Source organism: Puma concolor, chromosome E2 (assembly GCF_028749965.1).
Source record: "Puma concolor isolate L17-30 chromosome E2, mPumCon1.1.hap2, whole genome shotgun sequence".
NCBI lineage: Eukaryota > Metazoa > Chordata > Mammalia > Carnivora > Felidae > Puma > Puma concolor.
The window spans coordinates 13,272,219-13,285,984 of NC_141681.1; the positions used below are offsets into that span (position 1 = coordinate 13,272,219).

A 13,766-nucleotide genomic window follows, 5' to 3' on the forward strand; every position below is an offset into this window, starting at 1 on the left:
ACACTGAAATCTAAGTAAGTTTATAGCATGGTAATAAGATTTAGGGGAAAAAATAGTAAAACCAAGCCAACCTATTAATGAGAAAGTCTTCTTGGTGAACATTGGACAGATTCCCCCAGAGCTTCCTGTGCCCACTAGAGCTTTCCAGGGGGTTAGGAATTTCCACAGAGCCTTTGAAAGACAGTAAGTCTCACTGTACAGAAAATATAAGTGCTATGAGGCCCTTAACCTCAAGCAAATTGGTACTCATGGTGCATTCCTTGCTCAGCGACCGTCTAGTAGAGTCAGGGAATTTATTATCATGTGCAAGAGACATGAGCCAAAGATCAGATCTAAAGCAAGCAGGGGGCATTATCAAAATGCCAACACAGATAGCATGATGGGAAAGCCTGGAACTCATGGCACGTGATTATATTTATTTCTGTAGTGGGAGCAGACACAAAACCATCAAGAAAGTTGAATGTTTGCTCAGGCAAAGGGCCATTGAAATTCTGATTGGTGTAAATAACCAGGCTGAATGATTCAGTGATCTGAGCAATTTACCCTATCTGATTCTGTACCAACAAGCCAGCTGCCCTGGCAGAGGACAGGCCCTAGCCATTATATTTATTTCTGGCGCTGTGCTTGTACTTCTAGATAGGCTGTCTTTGGGCGTTTCTTGGCTGACCTGAAGAACTGCCCTTTTAACTGGACTCCGTTCTTTTCCTCCATTGGCTCTGGCTTCTGTTCTCTGTCTTTGAACTTTGTACCATTTCTTATTGTGCCCAGCACAATGCCCAACTTGTAACAGGCTTCAATAAATGTTAGTCTTGTCTCTGTCAAATCTCTGACGGGTTACATTGTTGGAGTCTTGCTTCTCCACCTGTTCTCTGGCCTCTGCTGCCCTCTGGTGACAGCATGGGGCTCTGCCCCTTCTGACTGCCTTCGTGACTATTTGCAAATCACATGTCGCTGGTTGTAAAATTCCAGCACTTTTCCACTTTACGTGTTCTCTTGACTTACTGTTTTGTCTCATCTGATGTTTTTGAGGGAAACCTGGAACTATGTTGATGAGTTTCTGGTTCTAATTTTCTATGAAGATATGCTGGCTGTAGAGATTTGACTGGAGCTTTCTTTACAGTGAGGTGATGATAGCACAATGAATAAATTGTATCTACTAAGGATGCTGCAAGTTGAATGTGAAATTTGGAAAATGCCAGAACTCTCATCTTCACTCCATCCCTAATACCTTATAAGCTTGTAGCAGGAAAAAAGAAGTGATAAAGAGGAAGAAGGAGAAGGAGAAAGAAGGAGAAGGAGAAGGAGATCTTGTTTTGGCAAAAGCATAAAGCGGGGGGAACCTATTTTCATTTAGGGTCCCTAAAATGAGAACATGGACATAGTAGTTAATTTGGGAGGTGATTGTGGAAATAGAGTGAGGAATTGGGAAGGATTAGAAAGGGAAAGTGGGGGAGAGCATATAAGGATGAGTATGTGAGGGGCGCCTGGGTGGCTCAGTTGCTTAAGCATCTGACTTAGGCTCAGGTCATGATCTCACCGTTTGTGAGTTTGAGCCCCACATCGGGCTCTGTGCTGACAGCTCAGAGCCTGGAGCCCACTTCGGATTCTGTGTCTCCCTCTCTCTCTCTGCCCCTCCCCTGCTTAAGATCTCTCTCTCTCTCTCTCTCTCTCTCTCTCTCTCAAAGTAAACATTTTTTAAAATTTTAAGGATGAGTATGTGAGGTTCTTATGCAGATTCTACAGGGTCATCTTGAGAAGCAGACAGGATATCTGCCAGGATTGTCCACCTAAAGGACAAGAGGCTGGAACGTTTATCGACCAGCTTCCTTTCCTGTTGGTTGAGGATTTCTTCCGGGGTGTCTACTCCCTCCTCACTTACAAGTTGTCCAGGCATGTAAGCCAACCAGATTCTTTGACAAAGGTCCTGGAGCAAAAGCAGAGAGATGGATGTGTGTACTTGAAATGGGATGCAATTACTACAAGCTGAGTGGGAGCTTCCGCTTGTAACTGTGGCCAAAATCAAAGCTGAGACAGTGGTCAGACAGAACCTTCCGCCACAATTAAGGTTAAGACCAGAGGTGGACAGAAGGGTGAGAACAGGGTCACCATATATGTCTGCCACAGAACCCAAAGGGCTGTATTGTCAGTGTAAGAGTGAACCAGAAATACACCTACCTTCCCAGGGCACTGCCTGCATGGAGAGGAGAAAGTTTCTCTTGAGAATGTAGAACCACAAGCACAGCCCTGATGGAGGTCTGAAGCCTGAATTTATGCAAACTGGGTGGTCTGAAACACCCCAGGTCAAAAATTTCATGTAAAGTATTCCCGACTGGTGAAACCCCAGGGCTTTCAGCAGGAGCCCTTATAAATTTCTGTGGAGAAATGCAACATAAATCAAGGTCCCCTAAAATTCCCACAGATAAAATTCCAAGGACTATAAACTCACAATAAAAACAAAACAAAACGCACAAGGAAAAAAGGCACCATGAGTAAAAGCTGATGGAAACAATATGCAACAGATGGGCATTGAGAAGACCACTTGGGATGAGCACTGGGTGTTGTATGTAAGTGATGAAGCTTGGGAATCTACCCCAAAACCAAGAGTATGTTAGCCAACTTGACAATAAATTATATTAAAAAAAAAAAAAGAAACAATATGCAACAGAAATACACTCAAAAAGACATCAAACATTAGAATTACGAGATGTGCTAGTTATTTTCCATTTGTTCTCCCAATTCACTCTGCATCTTTCCCCCATTCCACGCCATACTGTGTGTGAACTGCGTCAGTTTCTTCACTTGCTTATTGGCTGCAAACAGAGGCACCTACAAGACATTGGCAGGATGGAGAGGAGTGGGGTCCACGTATTTATTCCTAGAGCTCTTTTTTTTTTGCTGCACTGTTTTGTCATTTTCAGCGTACATGTCTTTTCACCCACTTGCTCACATTTACTCCCAAATATTTTATTCTTTTGGCTGCTATTGTAAATGGAATTGTTTTCTTAATTTCCTTCTTGTCTTTTTCATTACTGATTTATAGAAACACAGCTGACTTTCATGTGTTAGTCTTGTATCATGCAACTCTGCTGAATTCATTTATTTTACTTTTTTTAATGCTTATTTATTTTTTAGAGAGAGACAGAGCATGAGTGGGGGAGGGGCAGAGAAAGCAGGAGACAACGAATCTGAAGCAGGATTTAGGCTCTGAGATGTCAGCACAGAGCCTGACATGGGACTTGAACTAGTGAACTGGGAGATCGTGACCTGAGCGGAAGTCGGAGGCTTAACCAACTGAGCCAACCAGGTACCCCTGAATTCATGTATTAGCTCTAGTAAAAAGAATTTTATGAATTCTTTGGGTTTTCTATATGTAAAATTTCTATATGTAAAATTATGAAGACCTTGGCACTTATGGGTAGTTGAAAGTGCCTAAAAGTTTTATAGCCTCCCGTCCCTGTCCCAGGGCCCCTCGCCCTCCGTCCATAGCCGTCAAACAACTGATGTGGGTATATAATGCCTTTGGTCGTGTCAGACAGCACCATTTGGAAGCACCTGCAGAACCCCACGGAAACATCAAGAGCTCAAGCTTCCTGGTGACAGACTGCTACAAAGTGATGGCGAGCACAGTCTTCCAGGTGACTCTGATTTCGACCTGTGTCACTAATGCTGGGAAAGGGACACATGTTTCTCGGAAAGGCTGTGCTTGCTTGTTTCTCTGCCTTAACCTTAGCACTGGGCTCACCTTCTACACCTGTCTGGACAGTTTTCCGTGCGCCCACCACAGGATAGGCTCAATCCTGCCTGCTGTTCTGATGCCTATCTTCCCTCACACCTGCTTAGCAGGGACAGGCTAAGAGTCATTTCCAGTTAAATACCTGGACACCACTTCTGTGTCCCTGCAGGATTTTCCTAGATCCAACTAAGCATTCAGACTCATGGGACTACCATAAGCCACACTTGGCATTGAGAGTAATGGCATGCAGGATACATGGCTTGGCAGAGGATAGCATCAAATCCCTCTCTCCAGTGGGAGTCCCCGCAGCTGTCCCCACAGTCATCCAGGAGATATTCTCTTTGCTCTCACCCCAGGTGCTAGCGAAAGAAGCTCCCCTCCAGTGGGTGTGGGGCCATCCAGGCTTAGAAGTCTTGTGACACACAGGAGTCAATATTCTCTTGTAACAACTCCATGGGCATATCTTCAGGTGTCACCACAAAGGGTGTGTCAGTAATAAGAGTGGCCACAGAGCCCAGCATCCCTCATTTATAGTTCTCATACCCTCCCAACACCTAGCTCATAAGCAATTTACCAATCAGGGGTCTTTAGTCATCAGCAATATTTGGGCACATAGATGACCATCTGCCCTTATCAGGTTCTCAGGGGAATGGAGCTAAAAAGTTAACTGAGGGGTGCCTGGGTGGCTCAGTGGGTTAAGCGTCCGACTTCAGCTCAGGTCATGAGCTCATGGTTCATGAGTTCATAGAGCCCCACGTCAGGCTCTATGTGGACAGCTTAGAGCCTGGAGCCTGCTTTGGATTCTGTGTCTACCTCTCTGCCCTCCCCCAGTCATGCTCTCTCTCTCTCTCTCTCTCTCTCTCTCTCTCTCAGAAATAAATAAACATTAAAAAAAAATTTTTAAGTTAACTGAAAGATCCTTTTACAGAAGAGGAAATGGTTTTGTTAACTCGATGTCCACAATTCCCAAATGCTAGAAGAATATTCTCTTTGTCATCCACAGATGACTTTCTTCCAGCCTTACAAGTGCCTGGGACAGCCCTTAAATAACACAAGATAGGTCTTTCCTGACTTTCAGATGCCTTTCCCCCTCGCCAGTGGGATATAAGTGCTCTCAAACACCGTGCCTGCACCACTCTCATGGTCCTCACCGGACCGAAACATGTGCTTCTCAGCCTTCATCCCCGGTATCCAGCAGGGCGCTAGATGTCAGAGGACGTCAGTGCTCAGTAAACATGTGAGTGAAAGGGGAATGAGCCATCTAAGCGTCTACTCCTTTTCCTGACCTTGCCCCTAGAGTTGGGTGTCTGGCTGAGTTTGGGGCTGGCAGTTCTCTGCACTAAGGCATGGCACTAATGGCCAGCGTGCGTGGAGCAAAGGGAGCATCAGTTGTGCTGTGGCTTCTTTAAAGTCACGGTGTCGACCAAGCAGGGGCAACAGAGTAACTCACAGTTGTCATATTGAATCCAAAGGCACAGGCTGGCCATCCTATAGGGTCGGATAGAGCAGAGGGGGTGAGGGATGCCCCCATATCATTTTCTCACCTGCTGCTTTTTTTAATTTCAATTTTTTTTTTAACGCTTATTTATTTTTGAGAGAGAGAGAGGCAGAGTGTGAGCAGGGGAGGGGTAGAGAGAGAGAGGGAGACACAGAATCCGAAGCAGGTTCCGGGCTCTGAGCTGTCAGCACAGAGCCCGACGTGGGGCATGATTATTTATTTATTTATTTTTTTAGTGAAGGCAGAACAGCAATTTTCAATTTTATAGTAATCAACAAACTCTAACATGATGCAAAATTGGTTTCTTCACATCATCTTTTTTTAATTTAAATGCAAGTTAGTTGACATATAGTATTGGTTTCGGGTATAGACTTTAGTGATTCGTCACGTACATGCAACACCCAGTGCTCATCCCAGCAAGTGCCCTCCTTGATGCCCACCACCTGTGTAACCCATCCCCCACCCACATCCCCCACCCGAGTTTGATCTCAGTTTGTTCTCTGTGCTTAAGAGTCTCTTATGGTTTGCCTCCTTCTCTGTTTTTATCCCATCTTATTTTTCCTTCCCTTCCCCTATGTTCATCTGTTTTGCTTCTTAAATTCCACATACGAAATCATAGGATATTTGTCTTTCTCTGACTTATTTCGCTTTAGCGTAATACCCTCTGTCTTCGCCTGCTTCGGAGAGAAAGCAAGGCATAGGGTGGCTCTGTGCACCCTGTCCAGCCTCACTTAGTGGAGTTGAGTCCTCAACTGAGAAAGCCCCGTATCTAATACAGGAATGCGAGGACAACTACAACTTACCAAGTTTTACAGGTGCTTTATGACCATTATCTCGAGTGATCCGCGTTGCCCATTTTATACAGAAGAAACTTCTCTGTGTTTCTCTTGGTTGCTGCCCAATAATAAGTTGAACCCATAATGTTACTAGTGTAGACACCCAGGTAGAAGATACCGGTGGAAATACGTCCTGTAGTTTTTCCCTGACAGTCATGTGTAACACCAGCCCTCTGCCCTCTACCCCCCACCCCCACCCAAGATTGTGCTATTTCGTTCAGTCTGTAAGTCGCCTTGGTGTCTAGCCTGTAGGATTTCAAGTGAGCAAATCACAGACTTCCATCAGTTAAGAAACTGGGAGAAAAAAGGCTAAGAGAGTCAATTCTGCACCCTACTTCTCACTTCAGATACTGGAAAATGTGTATAATAAATATGCCATAAAAGCTTAAATATACAGGGGCGCCTGGGTGGCTCAGCCGGTTAAGCCTCCGACTTCAGCTCAGGTCATGATCTCTCAGTCCGTGAGTTCGAGCCCCGCGTCGGGCTCTGGGCTGATGGCTCAGAGCCTGGAGCCTGCTTCCGATTCTGTGTCTCCCTCTCTCTCTGCCCCTCCCCCGTTCATGCTCTGTCTCTCTCTGTCTCAAAAATAAATTTAAAAAAGTTAAAAAAAAAAAAGCTTAAATATACAGCTATGTCCGTGTTCTCGTGAAGATTCTAACTCAGTGAACTGAGTGGGAAAGCCCAAGTCAAACTTCTGAGGACCCTCAGAACTCAACTCTGTTGAGTGGTACTGGGTGGTAATGAGGAAATTCAGAGCTTTATGGAAATAGAGAGGTATGGAAAAAGGGAAACCCGTCATGATTGTTCAGTTTCTTGGTTTTCTTTTGGCTTTGAAATTGTCCTCTGGGAAATCGTCACTGGGAAGATCCCGTTTGAAAGTAACCGGTGTGAAGGCTGGCTCAGATGGGTTTGGGTTCCCCTTTCAATAGACTAGAGATTCCCATCAATGCTGTCCTGGGAGGTCCATTCTTCAAAGTGGGCATTGCCCGGACTGGTCAGTGGGTCACTGGAAGCTCTTGTTTCTTGTTTCTTCCCTAGTTCTGATGCCAGCCATTAGCATCCAGAGAGGTATGTGAGTGCCAGAGCAATTTTTTAAACCTCTCATGTCATTGTTTCCATGCCAGGCTGTGATTCTAAAATTTACCAGCTGGTATCTGTGGACCGGCACTAGGAGCCACTGGGTGATGACTGCCCTTCACAGTTGCGGGAGATCCTTGATGATTCCCAGGCACGTGAGCCCTCCAGGTGGCTCTCTCTTAATGGTGGGGTTCTTTGCGGTCTGAAGAGCATGAACCACACGTGTTATTTCACATTTGTGAAAGATTTCCTTTGTGGATCACAACCAGGGGTGGTTTTGCTTCTCAGGGGACATTCGGCAATCTCTTAAGACATTGCTGGTTTTCACAATTCGGCGGGTGGGGCATGCTACTGGCATCTAGTGGACGGATACTGCTTAGCACCCTACAGTGCACAGGAGAGCCCCCTACAACAAAGAATTAGCCAGCCAAACATCAGTGTTATTCAGAAACCCTGCCCTAAGGCCACTGCTTAGTCCAAAGTAGGTTCAGAAGGCAGATTACTTTACGCCAGCCTATATTCTTTCTCTCTCTCTTCCCCCCCTCTCTCCTTCTCTCTCTCTCTCTGTCTTTTTTCCTCCCTCTCTCTCTTCCTTCCATCCTTCCTTCCTTCCTTCCTTTCTTCCTTCCTTCCATTTTCCAGTATCCCTGGGATAATTTCTCCTCCTCGGATTTTTATCTCACCGTGTTATTAGCTGCTTATCCATAGTTTCTTCACACCATCTCCGTCCCTGGGAATGTCTCCTCCCATTCTAGATCCACATCTCTCAGACCTTCCATAAAGCTCCAGACAGAGGAGAGCATCCCTGTAATGGGGAAGTGTTTCCACTAAAGTTACTACAGAGTATAAAGGGTAGTAACTGAGCAAACACTGTTCAATCCTTCCTCTTGCCCATAGAAATCGGTACAAATTCTTCAGTGGATACCCGTGGCCTTGTATATCTGACCCAAACCTAACTTCCAGTAGCAGATCCCAGAGCTCTCCTACTAGAGACTGCAAACTCTGGTTACCTAAAGAGTCTAGGAGGGGAACCTAAATGTGTTAAGTTGAGCCTGGAGGGGACTTCAGCAAACAGATGAACTTTGTAAAGAAGGACAGCCTCTACTCTGCTCCAGCCTATTTTTATCACATAGGAAAGGGATTCTAATATTTCCAGAGCTTTCTGTTATGCAAAAAAAAAAAAAAAAAAAAAAAAAAGTTGCTGAAAATTCATATTTTTCTGTAAATTTGTCATCTTTTTAAAAGTTGGCATCTATTAAAAATTATTTTAGTGTTGTAGAGGACACAGTATGTTAGCCTAAGAGCTCTCAATTTTAAACCCTGACGGACTCAGACCCGTGTCTCCTGCATGTGGCCATTTGTTCTGAATTTTTATGCTTTTGCTCATGGTGTATGCTTTACCTAGGATACACCAACACTTACCTCTGCGTGTTGTTCCCATCCACCCACCCACCCAGAACTTATCCCAAGTCATTCAATAGCAAATGCACTGGGCATTGTTCCAATCACTGAGGAGACAATAGACAAAATACATTTGGAGCTTATAGTCTAGTAATCATCTCTGAGGAATAAAATTATGGCTGAATTCTTTTTTTTTTTTTTTTTTTTTTACTGTTTACTTATTCTTGTTTCTTTAAAAACCTGGAACATATTTTTTCTATAAATAAAAAAATGGAGAAGAATAAATATGGACAGGCTGAACATTTAAAAGTATTCTTTTCTAGAGTTTATCAGGTACTACAATTTTCATCTTTAAAATCCCTTGCTGTCTTTGCTGTAGGAGGTACAATGAGAAGTCTTTCTTGTAGATTAATTATTTATACTCAGGCAGACCCACAGCAGAAGTGGATTAACTGTGAAACTTACAACACTTAAGGGCACCTGGGTGGCTCAGTCGATTAAGCCTCCGACTTTGGCTCAGGTCATGATCCCCCAGTTCATGGGTTCGAGCCCCGCATTGGGCTCTGTGCTGACAGCTCAGAGCCTAGAGCCTGCTTTGGATTCTGTGTCTCCCTCTCTCTCTCTGTCCCTGCTCCACTTGCACTCTATCTCTCTCTCTCTCAAAAATGAAATAAAACATAAAAAAAAAAAAGAAAAGAAAAGAAACTTACAACACTTAATCTCCTGGGTCCCTCTCTTCCACAGGACATCCTCTAAGGCCTTGTACCTAATTTTATTCTCCAACACTATTTATGAAAATTTTCAAATACACCAAAAAATCAGTGGGGTTACACTCCAAACACCTGTGTACTCATCACCTAAATTCTACAACTAACCATGTACTATATTTATCACACACCCCTATAACCATGCCTCTTTATACCCATTAATCCATCCTTATTTTTTATGCATTTAAAAGAAAATATCAGGCATCAGTACACTTCATTTTTAAATAGAAATGCTGCTACGAACAGCATTTCTATCATGAACTAGAGTTTAATGTTTGTTTATGCGTTTTGGGGGCAGGGGGGGCAGGTAAATTTTCGATGTTGTGAAATGCACAAATATTAAACATACCATGTGATGAGTTTTCACAAATGTATACACATGAGTAACTCAAACCCCATCAAGATAATAAACATTATCATCATGCCAGAAAGTTCCATTATGCCCATACAATCCACTCCTGCCCCACAATCTTGACTTTTAGCAGCATTTTTGAGGTAGAATTATCAACAATAAACTATAATACTTAAAAGTGTGTGATTTGATAAGTTTTTAAAACTTTCTTTAATGTTTACTTATTTTTTAGGGAGAGACAGAGTGTGAGCAGGGGAAGAGCAGAGAGAGAAAGAGACAAGAATCCAAAGCAGGCTCTAGGCTCCAAGCTGTCAGCACAGAGTCAATGCAGGGCTTGAAGCCACAAACCAGGAGATCATGACCTGAGCCAAAGTCGGAGGCTTAACCAACTGGGCCACCCAGCCCCCCCCCCAATGTAATTTGATAAGTTTTGATGTATGTATATACCACCGCAATCAACATAATGAATATACCCATCAACTCCCAAAGCGTCCTCATGCTCCTTTGTAATCACTGCCTTCTACTCCCCTTTCCCCCTAGGCAACCACTGACCTACTCTCTGCCACTATAGATTAGTTTCCATTTTAAAATTTTATGTGCCTGAAATCATTTGGTGTGTAAAAGTTTGCTTTCTTTTACTCAATATAATTATTTGGAGATTCATCCATGTGCTTGCATGTATTGCTAATTCATTCCTTCTGACTGTTGAAAACAATTGCGTTGTATGGATTTCACATTTTTTATCCATTCACCTGTTGGTGAAAATTTGAATTGCTTATTGCTTTTGGCTATGAGAAATAAGGCTGCTACGAACTTTCACGTACAAGTCTTTATTTGACCATATGCTTTCCTTTCTGTTGGGTACAAACCTAAAAACAAATTGCTGGATTGTATGTGATCATAAGAGCACATTTAACTTTTTAAGAAACTGTCAAACTGTTTTCCAAAAGGGTTGTGGAATTTTCCATTCTACTATCAGTGTAGCTCCAGTTCCTCTATATCCTAGCCAACATTTGGTATGGCCAGGATTTTTAATTTTGGCAATTCTAATAATTATATAATGACGGTATGTCATTGAGCCTTTAATTTACATTCCCTTAGTGACTAGTAATGTTGAGGATCCTTTCATTTAACTTGTTGTCGATATATCTTCTTTGGCACAGTGTCTGTTCAAATCTTGTGCCCATATTTTAAATTGGGTTGTTTTGTTTTGCCAGTTATTGAGTTTTGAGGGTTCTCTATAAATGGTGGGTACAAATCCTTTATCAGATACATGATTTGCAAATTTTTTCTACCTGTATGCAGTTCATCTTTTCATTTTCCAAACAATGTCTTTTGGAGAGCGGAGTTTTAAATTTTGATGTGATCCAATTTATCAGTTTTTGCTCATATGAGTCATGCTTTTGAGGGTCATATCTAAAAAATCTTTACCTAACCCAAGGTCAGGAATATTTTCTCCTGCTCTCTTGCAGAAGTTTTATAGTTTTTAGAATTTACATTTAAGTCTATGATCTCTTTGCTACGGGAATTAGCAAAAGGACTGCAGGCCAACACTGTTCTGGTCGTCAATATTTGGTAAAGGAGATTGTTCTTTTTCCCAACTTGCATTGAAGCTCTGCAGCGTATTGTAGTTTTATGGATGTGCTGCACTTTATTTTTTTTAAGTTTATTTAAGAGAGAGAGCGTGTGCAAGCACGAGCAGGGAAAGGGCAGAGAGAGGGAGAGAGAGAACCAACCCCAAGCAGGCTATGCGCTGGGCTCCATCTCACGAACAGTGAGATCATGACCTGAGTGCAAGTCAGGTGGTTAATGGACGGAGCCACCCAGGTGCCCAAGACTATAAGTTTCTGACTTGTGTCTTTATTGTTTTTCTCCTAGCTAGTCCAGCAGGTGCATCATGAATGAATATCAGAACCATTTAGAAACATTCTGTATACTTTTCACTAAATAGCTCTTTGTGTTGTCCAATTTTTTTATCACGTGATATGTCACCTATTTTTATTTAAAATTTTTTCAAAGAATCACCCAGTATTCAATAATGTGCCTATGTATTTATTAACATGGCAAGCAATTCAAAAAATGTATTTTAAGATTAAAACACTATCCCATCTATATCTAAATGTATATATTTAGATAAATGAAGATTTTAAACAAAGTTAATAATGATTTCTCTGGATAGAGACCATTTTTGCTTTTTGCTTCTCTGCATCCTCTAATTTTGCTCCATTGAACATGCAGGATTTATATGAGTACATACGTTTTTCATTTATGTTTGTTTACAAAAGCAAGTTTCTTTCTCCTCATATTAGCCAGGCTATACAGCTCAGTAGCAGGTCCCTTAGGCGGCAGGAAACGAAAAAAATACAAATGCTAACACTGACTTTGGTTAACAGGTTCAGAGGAGAAAATTGGATTATCCATGACTTTCAATTATTTATGCTCTCCTCTGCCACCAATTCCACTGAAAATTGACAGCTGAGTAAATAAAATTTTGGCAATGTGCAGTCTCTGCCTGAGGTTTAGATTTTTAGGTCTTCCTTCTAAAAAGTGAGATTTCGACTTTAAGCAAGATTCCTCAAAAAATGTTCGCTGTCAAATAATGTGACCATAGTCACCTAGTTACAATAGTTTGCTACTATTAGCAAGCAATTTATTGCAATGGTTTGGGATTAAAGAGATGGTGTAAGCAAGTTCTTTTTCAGGAGCTCTTCAACCTCACGAAAGGATATACATGAGCTGGGTTGTCCCACGGATCGGGCTCCAGAAAGATCCGAAGGATCTTTTTACAACTTTCTCCCGCCAGAAAGTTCAAATAAAGAGCGGGGAAACCCTTGTTGGAGTCTTCTCTTTGTGGGCTGGGCACAAGGTGACGGACGAAGATTTCTACCAATTGTACAAGGACCCCTTGCGCGTGGCGTCTCGCAGTCAGTTTACGAAGAACAAGCCAATGAAGAACCAGCCAATGAGAGTGCCGCTTTTTCAGCCCGCGGAGACCGACGGAAGAAGAAGAGAGGGTATTGGCTGCCGTCTAGGAATGCTGTCCAATAGGAGCAGGCTGCGCCCGCAAGTCGGGCGGGCAGCTTGAGCTGCTCAGGAAGTAGCTGCTGCCCCCGAGGTGTGCGAATTCTTCCGAAGAAACGGCCGCCACCGCAGCGATTTTGCAAGCCCTGCAGTGTACCCCCCGGCCTTAGGTAAGGGGAGCACTTGCCTTTACCCAGGCCTTGGGCCCCTGGCTCCAGGATAACTTCCCCGGCTGGATCCCTGGCTGCAGGGCCTGGGGTCGCCCCCACGAGGGGAGCTGCGGGCGGGCACAGAACCTGGCAGCATAAGGAGGTTCGGTGGCTCCGGGCGGCCCCAACTGTTGGGGTTGAGGGCCCCGAACCCACGCTTTTTCTGGCTTGATCGGGGAGGTGCCGGAGGTGGGGGTGAAGGCAGGGAAGGCAGGAGAAGAGTCCGCCGCCGGCCGTTCTCCATCCGGGGTGCCGAGCCCCTAGCTCTTCATGTGCAAATAGAATTGCTTTCCAGCTGGGCGCCCGTTACTTGCGTAACTTTCAAGTTCACGGAGGAACCTGTTCTTTGGTTTTATCCAGCTTTACTTCGCAGCGACACTGTGACGTAAATACTTACAAAAATTTTTTTTGAACGTTTATTTTTGAGAGAGAGAGAGAGACAGAGCATGAGCGGGGGAGGGGTAGAGAAAGAGGGAGACAGAATCCGAAGCGGACTCCAGGCTCTGTGCAGGCACAGAGCCCGTCGGGGGGCTCGAACTCACCAGCCGTGAGATCATGACCCGAGCCGAAGTCGGACGCTCAACCGACTGAGCCACCCAGGCGCTCAGTAAATACTATTTACTCAGTAAATCTATTTACTCAGTAAATAAATAAAAAGTAAATACTTTTATTCCCCGTTTTAGAAATGAACAAGTTGAACAGAGAGGCTAGGAAACCGGCCTAAGGTGCCACAGGTAGTATGGGGATTTGAACCAGATAGGCTACACTGCATGCCTCGGCCCCTTATCCTGTAATTGGCGGCCATCGTCCCACCTGTTACAGACTTATATCTGAGTAACAAAGTTTGGAAAGATGACAAGTGGGAAATTAAC

General features: G+C 43.6%; 1 protein-coding gene across 1 annotated transcript in view; it reads left to right on the top strand.

The window, feature by feature from the left end:
- The first annotated feature begins 12,723 nt into the window (after window positions 1-12,723).
- The window catches only part of RFWD3 (ring finger and WD repeat domain 3), a 43,367-nt gene continuing 42,324 nt past the window's right edge, over window positions 12,724-13,766 (top strand). The window contains exon 1 of the mRNA XM_025920702.2: window positions 12,724-12,855. The gene's annotated coding sequence lies outside the window, so the exon portion shown is untranslated. The remainder of the gene's footprint in view (window positions 12,856-13,766) is intronic.